The sequence below is a fragment of the Capricornis sumatraensis genome, chromosome 18 (assembly GCF_032405125.1).
Source record: "Capricornis sumatraensis isolate serow.1 chromosome 18, serow.2, whole genome shotgun sequence".
NCBI lineage: Eukaryota > Metazoa > Chordata > Mammalia > Artiodactyla > Bovidae > Capricornis > Capricornis sumatraensis.
In genome coordinates this window covers 22,679,802-22,703,008 of record NC_091086.1, presented here as the reverse complement: position 1 = coordinate 22,703,008, position 23,207 = coordinate 22,679,802, and the positions used below count along the sequence as shown (strand labels likewise).

The following is a 23,207-nucleotide window of genomic DNA, read 5'->3' as shown; positions in this document are numbered from 1 at the left end:
TTTATAAAATGTCAAACAGACTTTTAATTTCAGAGAAGTTCAGTAGAATATTATGAAGGTTTAGATATTTCTAGTCAAGTTTTTAATTTCTACTTTTCAAATGATTTGATGTGAGTGAGGACAAAAGAGAAATAATACAAAAACAAATTCCAAATAAGGAAAATGGTTTTTAATTTTGAACTAAATTCTGGTGAGAGTGACTATCATAATATTTTCATAAAAATGCTGGTAATCCAAGAGTTTATGAGTGACATGTCATGCTTTTTTTTTTCCCTGTACTTAAAATAGTTGTACTTGCTTTATGTTATAGAGTTATTTCCTAAATCTTTAAAAGAATTTCTAAAAACTTGCATAATTCTGTGTTGAAAGTGAAAGTCACTTAGTCATGTCTGACTCTTTGCAACCCCATGGACTACACAGTTCATGGAATTCTCTAGGCCAGAATACTGGAGTGGGTAGGCTTTCCCTTCTCTAGCAGTTCTTCCCAACCCAGGGACTGAACCCAGGTCTCCTGCGTTGCAGGCGGATTCTTTACCAGCTGAGCCTCAGTGGAAGCCCAAAAATACTGGAGTGGGTAGCAATCTCTTCTCCAGTGGGTCTTCCAGATCCATGAATTGAACCAGGGTCTCCTGCATTGCAGGCAGATTCTTTACCAACTGAACTATCAGGGGGGTTAGATACAAAATAAAATAATAATAATAATTAATGTAATCACACTATTTGCAGCACCTAACTTTAAATTTCTCTCTCACATTTTCACTTCATTATAAATGAATAGCTACTATATGCAAAGCATGCAAGTAATGGGGAATGTAAACTATTTAGAACAAAGTTCCTGTTTTTTAAAAGATTATAATAATATATGAAATAACAGAGACAATAAATATGAAACTAAACATTTTACATAAATTTATGCATATTACATATATTAGGTCAAAAATTATACATACTACATAGAACCATAGATTATTTTCTTTCTTTCAAAGTGGGCTTTAATGATGAAACAGCCATAATAGGGTTTATGGCATTTAAGCTGATTGTTTCGATATATGTGATTCTGATGAGAGATATTAGAAATGGAATAGACTTCAAGTAGTAGTGATGGTATTAGCCAAGACATGGACATAGTTCCAGTTTACAAAGAACATTTCAAAAGTGATAAACCTTCATCACTCTGTTGAGACCGAGTAATTTATTTAGGAAAGAAAAGAAATGCAGGCTAAGTCTACAGGAGTAATCTGATACATGAGTAGTCTTTCCAGTTAAAAACTATTTAGATCTTTTTCAAAGTAAATATAAATTCTTTTTTGAAAAATGTTTGATAAAATCCTAAAGAATACACACCACATTTCTGCATAAAAATACTATGGTAAATTTGCTTTACACTCTGCTTAGGAAATAATAGATAGCTCACACATTCTATTTAGGATATATGAAGCCTACTTATATCCTTGTTAAGTCTTGAAAGCCACTGGAATCTTACAATGTTTCAAAAAATGGTTCATAATTGGTTAGGAAAGATAAGAGCATCAACACAAAAATAATCTCTAAGAATTTTTGGAATTGTATGTAGGGAAAACAAAGATGTTATATACTTTCATGCTGACAAAAAAACTGAGATACATTGCAATGTGGTTTCTTCTTACTGAAAACTGAGTATGAGATGCCTATTTATAACTGCAATAGATAAGTTTTCATCAGATCAACCCTTCCACCAAAACAACTAAAAAATATGACTAAAAGATGTAAAACACCTGTTTAGAGAAACTGAAAAGCTAGAAAAAAGGAAAACATCAAGTTGAAATTAACATTTGAATCAACTTTAACAAAAGACTGGTTCTAAAATTGCCCCTGAGATGTTTAGACATTGAACAGATCATTTAACAATCACATAAGACTGTGAAAATAAAAACTGGAGATCTAGATATGCCAAAGGAAAAGTTTTCTAAACTACAGTCATTCAGCTGGGATGTCCAAAGAGCTATGTGATAGAAACAAGAGCATACTGATACACATTAGCTGCCATAAAAAATAAATCTGAAATACTTAGATTAAAGTGATTTTTCTACTTCCTTAAATACCCTCATACAAAAATACAAATCCTTTCTAGGTAATATAACATTAATGAAAGTCTCAAATTTTCTTTAAAAAACTTTTACATAAAAACCCTGGCTTTTATTTAATAAAAAAATCAGGAAAGCAAAGAGAAGGGAACATTCTTCAAGAGAATAAATTAGGACATAGAAAAACTTAGGAGATTTGAGTGGGTTTTGGAGGTATCAGACTCAGATTTTCAATGAAGCAGAAAAATAAATTTAAGAGATTATATGAATTGGAGAATTCAATAGAAAACTTGAACCTACAAAGAAGAATCAAAAGGAAATTTTATGACTAAATTATTTAACTAAAATTAAGAGTCCAATTTTTTAGCTTAATAGCAGCTAAGCAAAAGGCTAGTGACACGGAAGTCAGAACTGTGAAATTAATAAAGACAAAATGCTTCAGCAAAGATCATAAGAGAGAAGAGGGAAATAGTAAAAAGACATCTATAAGGTTTAATTGAAATCCCTGAAGGAGATAATGAAGAGAAAGGAAGAAATAATAGGTAAGATACTGTAAGATAGATTTCTAATATACTAAGTCACAGATTCATGAAGAAACATGAAGTTCAATCTAAAAGCAAATAAACAATATAACATTTAAACACATCAAAATAAAGTTACATAAAACTAAAACCAAAGAGAAAATCATAAAGGTACCCAGAGGCAGATGATATAGCTTTCCCAAAGTGATCTTAATAATTATGGCTATCTTCCAGAAAGAAATAATAAAAGTCAGTTGAGAGTGGAATGATATTTTATTTTTTATTATAAATTTATTTATTTTAATTGGAGGCTTAGTACTTTACATGATATTTTAAAGTGCTAAAAATGTAACTGGGAACTCAGAATTTTATGTGAAGAAAAAATACCATTTATTTAAGAGTGAGATATAAAAATATTTTAAAAGAAAAAAGCTATTTAGCAGCAGCAGAACTACACAAAAGGAAATACTAAAAGAAGTTCTAAGAAAAAAGAAAAAGAAAATGAAGAAGAAACATAAGCAAGGAGAGAGGGAGGGAGAGAAGGAATAAGAGAGAGGGAAAGAGAAAAACAATACCTATATATACAAAAAACTACAGTTGTATGTTTATTATGATCATATGGGAAAGATCAAGAAAAAATATATATTTAAGTATATGGGTAAATTTGTATAAATGTTCATAAAAGCCGATAATATCTTGATACAAAAGTTTAAAGGGAAGTAGTTGGAATTAATTTTTCTAAGGCCCTTACTTTGGCTTTGAAGTGGTAAATAAACATAATAAATTATGATTCATATTTTAATCTCTATTGTGCAAAAAAACTAAAGTGATTAATAGGCTAATAGAAAATAATGTAATAAAAACATTTAATTCAAAAGTCAGTAGAGAATTATAGATAACAAAATAGCAGATTTAGACAGTGATTATATTATATATAAACTGATTAGATATAGCAATTAAAGGAAAATATAGAATCTGGTTAAATAAAATTATAGCTATTTATTATATTTTAAATATAGGGACAAAGATTGATTGAAAGTAAAAGGATGAGTGGGGATGGGCCAACACTCCAACACTAACTAAAATAAATATTAAGTTTCAAAAGTCATAATGTATCCAAAATGGAAAAGCATGTTATCTGCCCACAGTGGAAATAAATAGCTTGAAAAAAAAATAAAAATTAGCTAGAAAGTTTCCAAATATTTGAAAATGAAACAAAACATTTCTAAATGGCTTATGAAGAAAAAATCACAAGGAAACTTGGAAAGTATTTAGTACTAAATGACAGTGAAAATACAACATATCAAAACATGTGGGTCACAGATAAAGCCATGATTATTACAGAGAGATTAAACCTTCATAAGTGTTTATTAGGTAAATATTTAACATTCTCTAGGATTGCTCACATGTTAGGTATTGATCAATGGATCACACTGATCACAAAACACTTCTCAGCAAATTCAAGAAGACTAAAATCATACCAAAGATCTTTTCCAACTAAAATGGTATGAAATTAGAAATCAACATGAGGAAAGCTGGAAAAGGTACAAGCATGTGGAAACTAAACAACACACTCTTGAACAATCAATGGAGCAAAAAAGCAATCAAAAGAGAAATTAAAAAACATTGAAACAAATGAAAATTGAAACACAACATCCCAAAACCTATGGGATTATGCAAAAATTGTTCTTAGAGGGATGTGGAGAGTAATAAATGCAGAGATTAATAAAATAAAAATATTTAAAAGTGCCAATCTAAATTTATATCTCAAGGAACTAGAAAAGAGAATTACCTAAGCCCAAAGTTAGCAGAAGGAAGAAAGCAAAAAAACAGCTAGGGTGGAAATAAATTAAACAGAGAAGAGAAAAACAATAGGAAAGATCAATGTAACAAAGAGCTGTTTTTTAAAAGATAAACAAAATTGACAAAACTTTTAGGTAGACTAAAAAGAGAGAGAGAAAGGACTCTAATAAAAAATCAGAAGAAACAGGAAACATTACAACTGACACCATGGATATGTAGAATGATAAAACATTATCTCACACAGTTATATGTCAACAATTAGATAACCTAGAGGAAATGGATAAATTTTTAGACTCATACAGCTTACCAAGATTGAATTATGAAGAAATGGAATATATGAATAGATCAATAAAAGTAAGAATTTTGAGTGAGTAATTAAAAATTTCCCAACACAAAAAACCTAGGAGATGGTATTACAGGTGAATTTTATCAAACATTTACAGAACAAATAACAAACTTTTAATAGCTTCCAAAAAACCTGAAATGGAAGAAACACTCCCAAATTCATTTTGTGAGATCAACATTAACTTGATACCAAAGCCATATAAAGGCTGTCAGAAAACTGTACAGACCAATATTCCTTCAACAAATATTAGCAAACCAAAATCAAAAACACATAGAAGGCATCATACACCATGATCGAATGAGATTTATCCCTGGGTACAGGATGACTCAACATGCAAATCAATAAATGTGATATCACATTAATAGAATTAAAAAAATCATATGATCATTTCAATACGATACAGTAAAAAGCATTTGACAAAACACAACATTTTTTAAATCATAAGAACCCCCAACAAGTTAGGTATAGAAAAAATGTAACTGAACATAATAAAATCCATATAAGACAATCCCATAGCTAACCTACTTATTGATGAAAGTTTGAAGACTTTTCTTCTAAGGTCAGAGATAAAAGTGTCCACCCTCACCATTCTTATTCAACATAATGCTGGAAATCTTAGCTGTCACAACATAAAATGCATCCAAATTTCAAATAAATAAAAATGTCTTTATTCATTGACAATATAGTTTATATACAGAAAATATTCAGTTCAGTTCAGTAGCTCAGTTGTGTCCGACTCTTTGCGACCCCATGAATCACAGCACGACAGGCCTCCCTGTCCATCACCATCTCCCGGAGTTCACTCAGACTCACGTCCGTCAAGTCCGTGATGCCATCCAGCCATCTCATCCTCTGTCGTCCCCTTTTCCTCCTGCCCCCAATCCCTCCCCAATCCATCAGAGTCTTTTCCAATGAGTCAACTCTTCACATGAGGTGGCCAAAGTACTGGAGTTTCAGCTTTAGCATCCTTCCTTCCAAAGAAATCCCAGGGCTGATCTCCTTCAGAATGGAATGGTTGGATCTCCTTGCAGTCAAGGGACTCTCAAGAGTCTTCTCCAACACCACAGTTCGAAAGCATCAATTCTTCAGTGCTCAGCCTTCTTCACAGTCCAACTCCCACATCCATACACGACCACAGGAAAAACCATAGCCTTGACTAGACGGACCTTAGTCCGCAAAATAATGTCTCTGCTTTTGAATATACTGTCTAGGTTGGTCATAACTTTTCTTCCAAGGAGTAAGCATCTTTTAATTTCATGGCTACAGTCACCATCTGCAGTGATTTTGGAGCCCCCCAAAATAAAGTCTGACACTGTTTCTACTATTTCCCCATCTATTTCCCATGAAGTGATGGGACCAGATGCCATGATCTTCGTTTTCTGAAAGTTGAGCTTTAAGCCAACTTTTTCACTCTCCTCTTTCACTTTCATCAAGAGGGTTTTTAGCTCCTCTTCACTTTCTGCCATAAGGGTGGTGTCATCTGCATATCTGAGGTTATTGATATTTCTCCTGGCAATCTTGATTCCAGCTTGTGTTTCTTTCAGTCCAGCATTTCTCATGATGTACTCGGCATAGAAGTTAAATAAGCAGGCTGACAATATACAGCCTTGACGTACTCCTTTTCCTATTTGGAACCAGTCTGTTGTTCCATGTCCAGTTTTAACTGTTGCTTCCTGACCTACATACAGGTTTCTCAAGAGGCAGGTCAGGTGGTCTGGTATTCCCATCTCTTTCAAAATTTTCCAGTTTATTGTGATCCACACAGTCAAAGGCTTTGGCATAGTCAGTAAAGCAGAAATAAATGTTTTTCTGGAACTCTCTTGCTTTTTCCATGATCCAGCAGATGTTGGCAATTTGATCTCTGGTTTCTCTGCCTTTTCTAAAACCAGCTTGAACATCAGGGAGTTCACGGTTCACGTATTGCTGAAAATATTACAAACTACCAAAAAATTGAACTAATCAACAAATTCAGTATAGTCACATGATTTAAATTCAATATACTGTAATCAATTGTATTTCTATACACTAGCAAAAAAAAAGTGAAAAAAATTTAAAAACTGCCCCATGCACAATAGCATCAAAAATATAAAATACTAAGGAATAAATTTAACCAAGGACATGAAAGACTGGTACAATAAAAACTATTTTTTTGATGAAAAAAATTAAATAATATACAAAAGAGAATAACTCATACATAGATTGTTAAAATGTCCATACCATCAAAGTCATCCATAAATTCAGTGTAATTTTTCTATTAAAACTAAAATTATAGTTTTTATTAAAAATATCTATTAAAATTCCAATGATATTTTTAACAGATCACACTCCCTGATTTCAAACTACACTACAAAGCTCTGGTAACTAAAACAGTATGGTACTGATCTAAAAACAGATACATTGACCAGTGGAACAGAATTGTGACCCTATATGGCCAACTGATATTTGACAAAGGGGCCAAGAATAATACTCAATGTGTCATGGATTCAACTGGGAAAACTAGATTACCACATGCAGAAAAGTAAATTGGAACTTAATTTTACATCTCACAAAAATTAACTCAAAATGAATTAAGCAATTAAACATAAGTGCTGAGATGGTTAAATTCCTAGAATAAAACAAAGGGAAGAATGCTTTTTTCAATATGACATCTAAAGCAAAAAACCAAATTCAATAAATGAGACTACATCATATCATAAACTTCTAAACAGCAAAAGAAACTGTCAATAAAGTGAAAAAACAATGTAACAGAATGAGAGAAAATATCCACAAACTGTATGTTGGATAAAGGGTTAATATCCAAAATATGTAAAAAACTCATATTTAAAGTCACTCAGTCGTGTCCAGCTCTTTGCGACCCCATGAACTGTACAGTCCATGGAATTCTCCAGGCCAGAATACATAAGGTAGTTCTATTTGCAATTTTTTAAGGAATCTCCACACTGTTCTCCATAGTGGCTGTACTAGTTTGCATTCCCACCAACAGTGTAGGAGGGTTCCCTTTTCTCCACACCCTCTCCAGCATTTATTGCTTGCAGATTTTTGGATCGCAGCCATTCTGACTGGTGTGAAGTTCTTTACCATCAGAGCCACAAGGGAAGCCCAAGAAACGCATATAACTCAATATAATAACAACAGATGATCCAATTTTAAAATGGACATAGGAACTAAGTAGATGTTTTTCTCAAAAAGACATCCCAAATGAACAACAGGTATATATAAAAAGATAATCAATAATACTAATCATCAGGGAAATGCAAATTAAAGCCACAACGAGATATCTGCCCTAATCTGCTAAAGCAGATATCTTCCAGAAGACAAGAGATAGCAAGTATTGGCAAGATAGTGGAGAAAAGGGGAACCTGGTACACTGTTAGTGGGAATGAAAACTGGCACAGTCACTGTGGAAAACAGTATAGAGTTTCCTCAGAAAAACAATAGAAACTCTCACATGATCCAGCAATTCTACTGGAGATATATCCAAAGGAAAATAGCACACTGAAAATACACCTGCTTCCCCATGTTTGCTGTGCTGTGCTTAGCCACTCAGTGGTATCTGACTCTTTTTGGACCCCATGGACTGTAGCCCACCAGGCTCCTCTGTCCATGGGGATTCTCCAGGCAAGAATACTGGAGTGGGTTGCCATGCCCTCCTCCAGGGGATCTTCCCAACCCAGGGATCAAACCCAGGTCTCCCACACTGCAGGCAGCTTCTTTATCATCTGAGCCACCAGGGAAGCCTAACGCTTACTGTATGTTTTCTGTAGCATATTTATTGCAGCATTATTCACAATGGACAAGATGTGGAAACAGAAGCATCTGTCAATGGATGAGTGGATAAGGATGATTTTTATCTTTTATACACACATACACACATACAAGATTGAATATTATTCAGCCATATTAAAGAAAACCATGCCATTTGTGAAAATAAGGATGGATTTTGAGGGCATTATGCTAAGCCAGACACAAGTCAGATTGAGAGTATCAAATACTGTGTAATTAATTATAACTTGTATGCAGAATTTAAAAAGCTTTCAGACAACAGAGTAGAATGGCCGTTATTAGTGACTGGGGGTGGGGGAACTGGGGAGTTGTTATTCAAGAGCACAAGCTTGTAACTAGGAAATAAAAGGTTTTGGAGCTTTAATGTTTAGCATAGTGATTTTGGGGCAACAATACTATTTTATAAATGTCAACAGTGTTAATGAAGTTTATATCAATTATTTTCACCATAAAAATTATAACTATATGACATGATAGAGCTATTAACTAGTGTTATAGAGATAATCCTTCTGCAATATGTAAATGCATTGTCAATATATTGTACACCTTAAACATATACAATGTTATGTATCGATTTATTGTTCTTGTTTAGTCACTAAGTTGTGTCCTACTCTTTGAGACCCCATGGATTGTAGCCTGCCACGCTCCTCTATCCATGGGATTTCCCAGGCAAGAATACTGGAGTTGGTTGCCATTTCCTTCTCTAGGGAATCTTCCCAGTTTAGGGATGGAAGCTGTGTGTCCTGCATTGGCAGGCAGATTCTTTACCACTGAGCCACCAGGGAAGGAAGTTATGTATCAAGTAAATCTCAATAAAAATAAAGATGATATAGTATTTTCTAATAAATACTGGATGAAATTTCATACATTTCTTATCTTTTTGAAAAAGAGAAATCAAAATGAAATTACTCTCTAATTCAAATCTCATACCAGTAGCTATGCAGGACAGTAATGAGTTGCCAAATTGGAAGAATGAAAGGAAAAAAGAGGGAGTAACGGAGTCACTGACTTCAAATATGAGTTTGTCTTTCAAGTATTCAGAAGTTACAAGAAGCCTGTAAGTTTAATGTAACATCTCAAAGAGCTAAATAAACAACCCTTACAATATAAACCAGACCTCTTTGAAGAAAATATGCCTTCAAATATCAGAGGATTAAAACTTACTTTTAAAATATTAAGGCAGTTAGTCATATAAATCATTACTCTTTTGTATATGAGAAATATGCACAAAATAATCCTCCAGCTCTAACACCCTTCTCGTTACTGTTTCTTTAACTCTTATTTGATATATTTTTTTTTAAAGTCTGTGCAGAATTTAAAAGATTTTTTTTTAGCTTTTGTGGGTTTTGTTTTTTTTTTTTGCCCTTTTTTTTTTTTTTTTTTTTTTTTTTTTACAATACTGTATTGGTTTTGCCATACATTGACATGAATCCGCCATGGGTGTACATGAGTTCCCAATCCTGAACCGCCCTCCCACCACCCTCCCCATATCATCTCTCTGGGTCATCCCAGTGCACCAGCCCCAAGTATCCTATATCCTGTATTGAACCTAGACTGGCGATTCATTTCTTACATGATAGTATGCATGTTTCAATGCCATTCTCCCAAATCATCCCACCCTCTCCCTCTCCCTCTGAGTCCAAAAGTCTGCTCTACACATCTGTGTCTCTTTTGCTGTCTCGCAAACAGGGTTACTATTACCATCTTTCTAAATTCCATATATATGTCTTAGTATACTGTATTGGTGTTTTTCTTTCTGGCTTACTTCACTCTATATAATCAGCTCCAGTTTCATCCACCTCATTAGAACTGATTCAAATGTATTCTGTTTGATGGCTGAGTAATACTCCATTGTGTATATGTACCACAGCTTTCTTATCCATTCATCTGCTGATGGACATCTAGGTTGCTTCCATGTCCTGGCTACTATAAACAGTGCTGTGATGAACATTGGGGTACATGTGTCTCTTTCTATTCTGGTTTCCTCGGTATGTATGCCCAGCAGTGGGACTGCTGGGTCATAAAGCAGTTCTATTTCCAGTTTTTTAAGGAATCTCCACACTGTTCTTCATAGTGGCTGTACTAGTTTGCATTCCCACCAGCAGTGTAAGAGGTTTCCCTTTTCTCCACACCCTCTCCAGCACTTATTGCTTGTAGACAGACTTTTGGATCGCAGCCATTCTGACTGGTGAGAAATGGTACCTTATTGTGGTCTCAATTTGCATTTCTCTGATAATGAGTGATGTTGAGCATCTTTTCATGTGTTTGTTAGCCATCTGTATGTCTTCTTTGGAGAAATGTCTATTTAGTTCTTTGGCCCATTTTTTGATTGGGTCATTTATTTTTCTGGAATTGAGCTGCAGGAATTGCTTGTATATTTTTGAGATTAGTTGTTTGTCAGTTGCTTCATTTGCTATTATTTTCTCCCATTCCGAAGGCTGTCTTTTCACCTTGCTTATAGTTTCCTTTGCTGTGCAGAAGCTTTTAATTTTAATTAGATCCCATTTGTTTATTTTTGCTAAAAATATGGAACACTTCATGAATTTGCGTGTCATCCTTGTGCAGGGGCCGTGCTAATCTTCTCTGTATCGTTCCAGTTTTAGTATATGTGCTGCCAAAGCGAGTACTGTGCAGAATTTTATATTAGAACTTTGAGTAAATTCAAAATAACTAGAGAAGTCAGTCAGAATCTTTTCTATTCTCCATTTCTTTTAGATAATCTTACAACTAATATTTTGTATCATGATGGATGAAGAAAGAACATTCCATGAATTCAACACACTGCTACATACTTAATAAACTAGGAACAGAAGTATGTATTGTTAATATAGATGTCACCAAAATGTTTCATAGCAAATATCCTCAATAATGAAACAATATTACTACTGATATTCTCAGATATTAACCATGGGGAAAAACAAAAAGAAAAGAATGCTTGCCACCTCAGCTAAGTTGCTTAAGTGGCCATAGATTTCTAAAACATCTTGACTGGGGCTCAGTTTTTCTCCACTTGGTGGCTGGCTTGGAATGTCCTTGGTGGCCCCTTCATTTCATGTCGAGAGGCTGGGCTAACTGTAATTGCTAAGATTTCATCATTGCTCTCTTTTCATGAGCCCTTCACATAGCTATCTTGGGTTTCCTTACATTGTGAGCATCTTGGTGTAGTCACACTTAGGAGGTAGCTGCCAGCTTCACCTAGAAAGAATGTTTCAAGAAATGTTTCAAGGCAGAAGTTTCAGGACTTAGATGTAGCCTCAAATGTTATGCAGCATCACTTTTGCCTGATTCAAGTACCAGAAGGTTGAATTCATTTATGGGCCATCTTTGGATGGTTAAATAATTTTTTTGGAACTTGGAAGTAACTGATTGAGTATCCAATGCTTTTAATAAGAAATGTAATATGTCTGATTTCCTCTTTCTTCATAGAATATTCTTAAAGTTTGAGTGTTTTTTTCTAATTGTGTCTATGGAATTTAATATAGGCACCATTATGAAAAAGTATCCAAATTTTGATGTACAGTTACAGTTGATTGCAATTCTGCTTTTGATCTTTATTTTAGACTGGGAACTTAAAAATTAATGTTCCAATGTCTCGATGATATTATTACATAATGTTTCTGTTTATTATATTAAGAGCCACAACATTTCAAACTAACCTTTCTTGTTTATCAGAGTTGTCAGTCTAGCCCTCTTATAGTCTTTGGAGAAATATCATTTCTTCTGGTTCTTCTGTTCAGGCAAAAAGTTCAAATTTATCTCTCAAAAAAAAAAAAAAAGCAGCATACCAACAAACAACCCTTTCTCTTGTTGACATTTATACTGAGGTCTGCTGTTATTGCATCAGTTGTTCCAATTAAGTTTCCCAGGCTGTTGCTGGGTAAATGAGTAAACAACTTGCTTTTAAAAATGGCTTTAAATCTTTTAAACATCAACTGATATGATATAAACTATAGTTGCTGCATTCAATTGTTTAAGCAGATATTTTTTCACTAACACGACTGTTACCTTAACTTCTTGTTTTACCTCATCCCATTCAGATTAATGTTACACCAATTACGTTTTTAGTGGTTTTAATATTCAACGTATGTAATAAACAAATATGATTTTTATATAATTTTATATGGTACTTTTCACATTCAGACATTAGCAAATTTAGTTACAAACTACAGAATATTTAAACAAAGTAAGAAAAAATCTTGAAATAGAGTTCCTTTTCATTTTGAAATGTATTTCCTCATTGCGATGCAACATCTCATTTACAGGAGCAGCCTGTTATAACCCACAGTGGGTGTTCAGGGGCTGATAAATTCATTCCAATAATTCTGTGCTCAAATTAGCATAAAAAAGAGCAATTCCAATAATTTAGCAGAATATTCTCTTTGTGTATAGAAGCACCAAGAATACCTACATAGTTGTATAGTTCAAAAATATCATTTGAAAATAATGGACTTTAAGCTCTCCTTAAGATCCAAAAAAAAAAAAAAAATGCAGGCTGCCAAAAGAAATTATAAATCCTCCAATGGAGGAAACTAAGCTTACAGGCTAAATAGATTTTAAAAAATCTGAATAGAGCTGATTATAGACAGAGACATTAAGATGATTAGATTTTTATTTGTAAATAAAGAGATTATAGAATACATAAAAATACCCAAAGTGAATTCAAGTATCTCTGAGTTAAAGAGCTAGTCGTGGCCTTCAAGAAAGGGACAGGCTGGCTATCTGCTGGATTCAGTGTTATTACAAGAAGAGACAATAGGAAAGCATCTGCCTTCAAGGTGGGAAAACACCATCCACATGATCTATGATGTCTTTGTTGTTTCTATATGCCAAAGCTGAACACTAAAGTTTCTGGCATGGGTTCAAGTACACTTCAACAGGAGCAAAGCACTGTCATATTCATATTTTCATTACTGAATAATAATGACAAACCTAGACAGCATATTAAAAAGCAGAGACATTACTTTGCCAACAAAGGCCCATCTAGTCAAAGCTATGATTTTTCCAGTAGTCATCTATGGATGTGAGGGTTGGGCCATAAAGAAAGCTGAGTGCAGAAGAACTAGTGCTTTTGAACTGTGTTGTTAGAGAAGACTCTTGAGAGTCCCTTGGACAGCAAGGAGGTCAAATCAGTCAATCTTAAGGGAATATTCATCGGAAGGATTGATGCTGACTCTGAACTCCAATACTTTGGCCACCTGACGCAAAGAATTGACTCATTTGAAAAGACTCTGATTCTGGGAATGATTGAAGGCAGGAGGAGAAGGGGATGACAGAGGATGAGATGGTTGGATGGCATCACCAACTCAATGGACATGAGTTTGAGCAAGCTTCATGAAGGACAGGAAAGCCTGGCATGCTGCAGTCCATGGGGTTGCGAAGAGTCAGACACAGCTGAGTGACTAAAAAATAATAATAATATTCAGATAAGGAATTGAAGGTTTTTTTCCTCTAGCTTTGGAAACAATAGTCAATATATCATATGCTACCTAAAGTTACAAACGTTGTAAGCAGCAGAATTAGGACATAAACCCAGATATTCTGACTTAACTAAACGTTCTTAGTTCCCAGTACTTGCATATAAACCTGAGAAACGCATGCCTTCTTGTCAAATGTTGCAAGAGAGAATCCAGTGAAATCGGGAAATTGCCTATTTACTTATTGAGGCTAAGTGGTGTGTAGACTATGCCTTTTAGATGCAGAAAGTATATACATTTTGATCAGAAGGACAAATTCTAATCCACATTATTCTTTATCTGCAGGATGGTTAGTCCTGGCAAGTTTCATGTGGATTGTCTGGCTTTCTACAACAAGAAAACTGAGATCCATGTAGGATAAGTTATCTGATACCACAAATTAGTAGAAAATCCTGAAACATAATATGTACCTAATTGCTTCTCATTTCATCACACTTTTGTCTTGCTTTCATTCAGAGAAATTTATAGAGTAAAACTAAAATTATAGTTCAGATAGTAAATTTTAAATTAAGAAGGCAAGTTTTGTGACATTTTAATCTATGTGAATGAAAAGATATCAGTCAGAGACATTTGTTCCAAGTTCTATGCTTCCTCTAAACAGGATGAACCTTGAACCTTCATGATTACAGAGTTATTCATTATATGAGATAGACAATTATCTTCAAAGAATTATCTATCAGGCATTCAACAATGATTAAGCATTTATTCTAATTGGAGGTCAATATAGACAAGAGTAAAGGAAACATTTGAAAAATACTCTTTAAACCAGTTTTATAAAATGTTTTCCAACAGCACAAACGAGACAGGAAACTCTCACTTGAAAAACATTGATGTGACAGAAAATTAATGTAATATTATTAATGTGTACTTTTTGTGGGAAAGATGAGGGGATAAAATTTGAGATAAAATGCTTTGGCTATAAAAGGCAGAAATGGAAACCTGGAACATAGCCTTGCTGTAATAAGTGTGTATTAAAATAATTAGACAAAAATTAAAGTCATATTAAATAAAGCCAATGATTGCCTCAAGTTTCATCCAAAAAAATAAGAACACTGACACCTAATTTAGAAGGATCACAAAATGTCCTTCAGTTCAGTTCAGTTACTCAGTTGTGTCTGATTATTTGCGACCTCATGAATTGCAGCATGCCAGGTCTCCCTGTCCATCACCATCTCCTGGAGTTCACTCAAACTCACATCCATCGAGTCGGTGATACCATCTAGCCATCTCATCCTCTGTTTTCCCATTTTCCTCCTGCCCCCAATCCCTCCCAGCATCAGAGTCTTTTCCAATGAGCCAACTCTTCACATGAGATGGCCAAAGTACTGGAGTTTCAGCTTTAGCATCATTCCTTCCAAAGAAATCCCAGGGCTGATCTCCTTCAGAATGGACTGGTTGGATCTCCTTGCAGTCCAAGGGACTCTCAGGAGTCTTCTCTAACACCACAGTTCAAAAGCATCAATTCTTCGGCACTCAGCTTTCTTTACATCCATACATGACCACAGGAAAAACCATAACCTTGACTAGATGGACCTTTGTTGGAAAAGTAATGTCTCTGCTTTTCAATATGCTATCTAGGTTGGTCATAACTTTTCTTCCAAGGAGTAAGTGTCTTTTAATTTCATGGCTGCACTCACCATCTGCAGTGATTTTGAAGCCCCCAAAAATAAAGTCTGACACTGTTTCTACTGTTTCCCCATGTATTTCCCATGAAATGATGGGACCAGATGCCATGATCTTCGTTTTCTGAATGTTGAGCTTTAAGCCAACTTTTTCACTCTCCTCTTTCACTTTCATCAAGAGGCTTTTTAGTTCCTCTTCTCTTTCTGCCATAAGGGTGGTGTCATCTGCATATCTGAGGTTATTGATATTTCTCCTGGCAATCTTGATTCCAGCTTGTGTTGCCCAGCATTTCTCATGATGTACTCTGCATAGAAGTTAAATAAGCAGGGTGACAATATACAGCCTTGACGCACTCCTTTTCCTATTTGGAACCAGTCTGTTGTTCCATGTCCAGTTCTAACTGTTGTTTCCTGACCTGCATACAGGTTTCTCAAAAGGCAGGTCAGGTGGTCTGATATTCCCATCTCTTTCAGAATTTTCCACAGTTTATTGTGATCCACACAGTCAAAGGCTTTGGTATAGTCAATAAAGCAGAAATAGATGTTTTTCTGGAACTCTCTTGCTTTTTCCATGATCCAGCAGATGTTGGCAATTTGATCACTGGTTCCTCTGCCTTTTCTAAAACCAGCTTGAAAATGTCCTTAGCCTTTGTATAACCCTATTTTACTGATGCAGCAACTGAGGTCAAAGGTATTATCAATATCAAGTATGTATGTGTGCCTATAAATGAATGAATATCAACATTTAGCCAAATTCATTAAGGCATTTGCCAACTTGGAGGACCTCTTGACTAGGAAAGCAAAAAGTCTGTTTCGGGCACAGCTCAAACTAGATTGCAAGATTGATCTATTTTTGAGCCCAACTTCTTCTTTGTGTCAACTTTAGCCTTAGGCAGGATGACAGAATCCTGATGGCAAGATGCTGTTGTTGCCTGAAATCCTGAGCCATAAGATTACTTGTTCTAGAGGAAGAAAGTCTCTTTTTATAGCTCCTCTGGGAGCCAATGAAGCTTATGTTCACAGAAACCCCAGCAAGTTTCTGCAAATTTTACTGTATCTCATTTTACACCCAGCCCTTCACAGTGGACAATGGGATAGGATATATCGATTAGCTTAATATAATGAGGATCATTGACTGGAATTGGAGGTAGGAACAATTCAAGTGAACCATGTGGCCAAATTGTTGTTTTTGTTTAGTCACTCGTTGTGTCTGACTCTTTGTGACCCCGTAGATTACAACACGCCAGGCTTCCCTGTCCTTCTTCATCTCCTAGACCTTGTTCAAATTCATGTCCATTGAGTCAGTGATACCATCCACCCATCTCATCCAAAAATGAGGAATAGGTAAATTTATGTAGGAAGATGAGAATACTGTTGAAAATAAAGGGGGAGAACAGTTAATGGGAAAACTTTTAGCATTATGCTAGTAACTTAAACTTACTCCTTGGAAGGAAAGTTATGACCAACATAGACAGCACATTAAAAAGCAGAGACATTACTTTGCCAACAAAGGTCCATCTAGTCAAGGCTATGGTTTTTCCAATAGTCATGTATGGATGTGAGAGTTGGACTAAAAAGAAAGCTGAGCACCAAAGAATTGATGCTTTTGAACTGCGGTGTTGGCAAAGACTCTTCAGAGTCCCTTGGAATGCAAGGAGATCCAACTAGTCCATCCTAAAGGAAATTAGTCCTATGTGTTCATTGGAAGGACTGATGTTGAAGCCAATACTTTGGCCACATGATATGAAGAGCTGATTCATTTGAAAAGACCCTGATGCTGGGAAAGATTGAGGATGGGAGGAGAAGGGGATGACAGAGGATGATATGGTTGGATGACTTCACTGACTCAATGGACATGAGTTTGGTAAACTCCAGGAGCTGGTGATGGACAGGGAAGCCTGGCATGTTGCAGGGGGTCCATAGGGTCACAAAGAGTCAGACACAACTGAACAACTGATCTGAACTGAACTGGAGAAGGAAATGGCAACCCATTCCAGTATTCTTGCCTGGAGAATCCCATGGACAGAGGAGCCTGGCAGGCAACAGTCCATGGGGTTGCAAGAGGCAAACGTGACTGAGTGACCAAACCACCACCACCAGTAACTTAAACAAAAAAGTGAGACATGGCTCAAACTATAGGTGAACAGACAGGTTGACAGCTCTCAGAGACCCAGGCCAGTAAAGACTCCGCCAACTTCAACATGTGCTTCTCTGCCTGTTCCTGAATATCTTTTTTTTTTTTTTCTATCACAGCCTTTCAAAGGGGAAAAAACTTGGAAAAAGGCCATGAAAAGAGATTTTTCATTCTTTCCATTGACATGTAATATAAAAAGATATATTTATAAAGCAACATGAATTATTACTCATATAACCAGCATTCAGGTCAAATAATATCTTCAAGAATCATCTTTTTGTCTTCTCCTTATTACTACCTCTTCCCTCTGACCCAAAAGCAACCCCACTTTTGACTTCTAATGCCATAGATTAATTTTGCCTTGTTAATGGACTTTAGATCAGTGGATATGAGAGCATTTTATGGCCAGGCCTAAAGTGATGTTAGGTACTTTTGCTTGAACTCCATTAACATGTCACACGGCAGTCACATGCACATATTGTCCACTCAGATTGTGATGAGCAGCTAGGTATAGGTGAAAGCCCCAACTATCCACTGCAATCTTCCTGAGTGGCTTCGAATCACCACCCCCCACCATGAGAATTTTAGTATGATCAGGGCCCAGGGGCCAAATGGTAAGAACACATCATATTCCTTACAAAGTTTCGGAAGAGATGTCTGTAAATATTGTTTTGGTACTTTTATCCCTATTAAAAACTGAGTTTCTTTTAGGTAAGTCCAAGCAGAATCAAGATTATCTCTACAACATCACTCTCATACATTTTTCAAGAGAAAGGTGGAGAGAAAAGAAGAAGGGTTTGAACACCAGCTAATCTGCCCTGAATGATCCAGTAGTACTAGCCACATATGTGAATATCATTGCTTATGGGTATCTAGTCAGGAGACACAGGATATGGAATATTGGCTGAGCAATTTCCTTGACAATCTTGGCCGAACTTCTCTTTCAAGTGTTATGTTCACCTTTACATGTGTGTGTGTGTCTCTGTGTGTCTCTGTGTGTGTGTGTTTAGTCGCTCAGTCATGTCTGACTCTTTTCGACCCCATGGACTGTAGCTCGTCAGGCTCCTCAGTCCATGGGGATTCTCCAGGCAAGAGTACTGGAGTGGGTTGCCATTTCCTTCTCCATTTACAGCTGTAATGGGCTGAATTTTGTTCCCCTCAGATTCATAAGTTGAAATCCTCACTCCCAATGTTAATATATTTGGAAATAGGACCTTTAAAGAAGTAATTAAGATGAAATGAGATTGCAAAAGACCGAGGCCCTAATCCAAAAGCTCTGTTCTTAAAAGAAGAGAAAGAGATACCAGAGTGTGCAGGCACAGAAGGCCACGTGAGGACTCTGCAGGCAGGTGGCTGCCTGCAAGCCAGAAAGGCCTTGCCAAAAACTAATGCTGGCAGCACCTTGATCTTGAATTTCCAGGCTCCAGCACTGTGAGAAAATCAATGTCTGTTGTTTAGCCATACTCAATCTGTAATTGCCTGTTTCTGCAGCCCAACATACTAATACAACAGTCCTCTGGCAGGATAAGTGAAGTTACTGTTTCTTTTTACTTTAAAGACTTTTTGATGTGGAGCATTTTTAAAGTCTTTATTAAATTTATTATGATATTGCTTCTGTTTCATATATATATATGCATATTTTTTTTTGGCCACTAGACATGGGGGATCTTAGCTCCCCTACCAGGGATGGAACCTGTACCCCCTACATTGGAAGGTGAAGTCTTAACCACTGGACTTCCAGGGAAGTCCCAAAATTACTGTTTCTTTGACACATATTTGCTCACCTTTTCCCCTTTTGCACCCCCATTTATAATTCCCTTTACTTTTCTCTTTGCTTACAGAAATCTTTCCCCATCTAACCCAAGATCTATTTGTGAAGCCTCCTAGAACTTGAACTTTGCAGTTCACCATGAGCTTACTTTATATCTCTGCTATTTTATCAACATAATTTATGCTGAACTGGCCATAATCCCATAACTCTCCATGTCTACCTTTCTGCATATGAGCCACCCTAACCAGCTTAAGCTTTTTGAGTTCATGAACTAGTTGTCAGTTCATTGAAGAGCATTTTTTAATCACTAAAGGCAAAACAGATCCACAGAAATTCTGCTTTAATAGAGTAAGAAACATCATTGGACCTTGAAGGAAATAGAACTTTCATAAACAGAGGCTTTGGGAAATAATAACTATCAGTCATACTATATTCAGAGAAGGCTATGGCACCCCACTCCAGTACTCTTGCCTGGAAAACCCCATGGATGGAGGAGCCTGGTAGGCTGCAGTCCATGGGGTCGCTAAGAGTTAGACACGACTGAAGCAACTTAGCAGCAGCAGCAGCATACTATATTATTTTCTTATTTAAGACTCCAAACAATGTTATAAGCTATACTACTTCAATGTGGCAGACTATTTCATATGCCACACCACCTCTTTTGAAATGTTTGCCAGACAAATAGAGTATATAGACCTATCATTCTTTGCTTTGCCTTTAATGTCACTAGATTAAGATTAAGTGACAAATCGATTTATATATTTGGATATCAGCACTTTAAAAAACTTAGTGAAAGAGAACTTAAAATAGTGGCTTCCCCAGGAACAGAACAAACTTATCCCTTAGTACAGAGTCTTTTTTCCTCACTTGCTTGAAGTGTTTCATCATTTCACTGAATTATCAACAAATATCTTTATAATCATGTATTTTCAAGGTTCAAAATTCTGGTTCTTAACTAAGGATGCCCTAGGGAAATGGTCACATCATGGAATGGCTTTGATTAACACAGCTTTTCTAACTATCTTAGAACATGTACACTGGGTTTTCAGTTTAAAGAACATTATTCCTTAGGGAAAAAAATTGCTGGCTGTGTATGATGTGGAATTGTAGACAATGATCCTAGGCTTAACTGAAATCAAATTTTATATTTCTGTTCAATTGATTTAGCTCACTGCAAGCAGAGAACTATTAGCTGCCATGCCTTTTAGCTTAATTTTGGTGGTGTGGGCTGTAATTCTGTGGCTAGATTAACTCTCTATGCTAGGATAAAGGGAAAATTTGAAAAATTACATCATATTTTTCACTTCCCATGCCTTGTACCTACAAATTTCCCTTTGATAAAAAAGACTCAGTGGCTCTTCGTTACAAACAATGATGAAGGACATAATTGCAATGGTCTAGACTAGGAGATCTGCGGCCAAATAGCTGCTAGATTATAAGCTTCTGCACTTTGAGTTGTATGGAAAATACAAGGCCAATATTTTTCCTTTTCCTTAAAACTGTATTCTAAAATTAACATTCCTCTTGTTCATTTGATATTTGTCTATAAAAAACTTCCCTGCATCAAAAGACCACTTGGAAAAAATTGTTAAGTCTCAGAGCTTCAGCGGCCCATTAGTTCAAACTGTGCTATTTCTATCATGGCTGGTACTTTTGGCTTTCAAAATGTGATGACCCCAATTTCTTTGCACACCAGCCTTTCCAATCCATTCAAAGCTCTCTTTGCATCTTTTTTATGCTACTAATACCAGTTAATGTCAGAGAGTTGCTGTTCCACTGAGACTACAGACAATATTTATTTATAAGAAATCAAACATATGCAATGCCTAAGAATACTCAAACTACCGCACAATTGCATTCATCTCATACTCTGGTAAAGTAATGCTCAAAATTCTCCAAGCCAATCTTCAACAGTACATGAATCGTGAACTTCTAGATGTTTAAGCTGGATTTAGAAAAGGGAGAGGAACCATAGATTAAATTGCCAACATCTGCTGGATCATGGAAAAAGCAAGAGAGTTCCAGAAAAACATCTCTTTCTGCTTTATTGATTATGGAAAAGCCTTTGACTCTGTGGATCACAACAAACGGTGGGAAATTCTGAAAGAGATGGGAATACCAGACCACTTAACCTGCCTCTTGAGAAACCTGTATGCAGGTCAGGAAGCAACAGTTAGAACTGGACATGGAACAACAGCCTGGTTCCAAATTGGAAAAGGAATATGCCAAGGCTGTGTACTGTCACCCTGCTTGTTTAACTTATATGCAGAGTACATCATGAGAAATGTTGGGCTGGATTAAGCACAAGCTGAAATAAATATTGCTGAGAGAAATACCAATAATTTCAGATATGCAGATGACATCACTGTTACGGCAGAAAGTGAAGAAGAACTAAAGAGTCTCTTGATGAAAGCGAAAGAGGAGAGTAAAATAGTTGGCTTAAAGCTCAACATTCAGAAAATGAAGATCATGGCATCTGATCCCATCACTTCATGGGAAATAGATGGGGAAACAGTGTCAGACTTTATTTTTGGGGGCTCCAAAATCACTGCAGATGGTGACTGCAGCCATGAAATTAAAAGACATTTACTCCTTGGAAGAAAAGTTATGATCAACCTGGATAGCATATTCAAAAGCAGATACGTTACTTTGCCAACAAAGGCCCATCTAGTCAAAGCTATGATTTTTCCAGTAGTCATGTTTGGATGTGAGAGTTGGACTATAAAGAAAGCTGAGTGCCAACGAATTGGTGCTTTTGAACTGTGGTGCTGGAGAAGACTCTTGAGAGTCCCTTGGACTGCAAGGAGGTCCAATCAGTCCATCCTAAAGGAGATCAGTCCTGAATATTCATTGGAAGGACTGATGCTAAAGGTAAAACTTCAATAATTTGGTTACCTGATGAGAAGAACTGACTCATTGGAAAAGACCCTGATGCTAGGAAAGATTGAAGGCAGGAGGAGAAGGGAATGACAGAGGATGAGATGGTTGGTTGGCATCACTGACTCAATGGACATGAGTTTGAGTAAACTCTGGATGTTGGTGATGGACAAGGAGGCCTGGTGTGCTGCAGTCCGTGGGGTCGCAGAAAGTCAGAAACGACTGAGCCACTGAACTGAACTGAAACGTCTGTAAACAAAAAAGTTGCTATTCCTTATATGTAACCCTGAGTTTCACAGTAATTCCAAATAGACTCAAAGATTGAGTTTTACTTGGCTGCAACACTCATGTTCTTACTTGTTGACTCTGGACTTTACCTATTTTTCCCACATAACTGCAATTTGCTCTGAAATGTTAAATAGATAAATCAATACCAGACAGTTCTAATTTAGTGCTTTTTAGCATAATAATTAACTCTGCCATAGTCACATGTAAGGAATCTTTTTTCAGAACAATTAGTTTATGTAGTATTCTAGGAATTAATGCCGCCTCTGAAACACATCTTGGCATCTTTGTTTGGTCCTTGGTTACAACTAAGCAGCCATATTCCTTTATTACAGATGAGAACCCTGTATGCCTCAGCTGTCCTTAGTTAGGTTACATTATCTCTCCAAGTGGCTGATTAAACATAACTCAGCTTTTTCCAAATTGATTTTTTTTTTAAAAAAGAAAAGCAGCTGTTTTGTCACATTCCCAAAATTATGCTGACCAACTTAAAAAAAAAAGTTCTTTTCAGGACCACTGAATAGATTT

The 23,207-nt window shown here is 35.9% G+C and overlaps 1 non-coding gene across 1 annotated transcript; it reads right to left on the bottom strand.

The window, feature by feature from the left end:
• Nucleotides 1-11,036: 11,036 nt before the first annotated feature.
• Nucleotides 11,037-11,143, bottom strand: LOC138094747 (U6 spliceosomal RNA). The gene has a single exon (XR_011146262.1). It is a non-coding gene; the product is annotated as a U6 spliceosomal RNA (small nuclear RNA).
• Nucleotides 11,144-23,207: the final 12,064 nt, after the last annotated feature.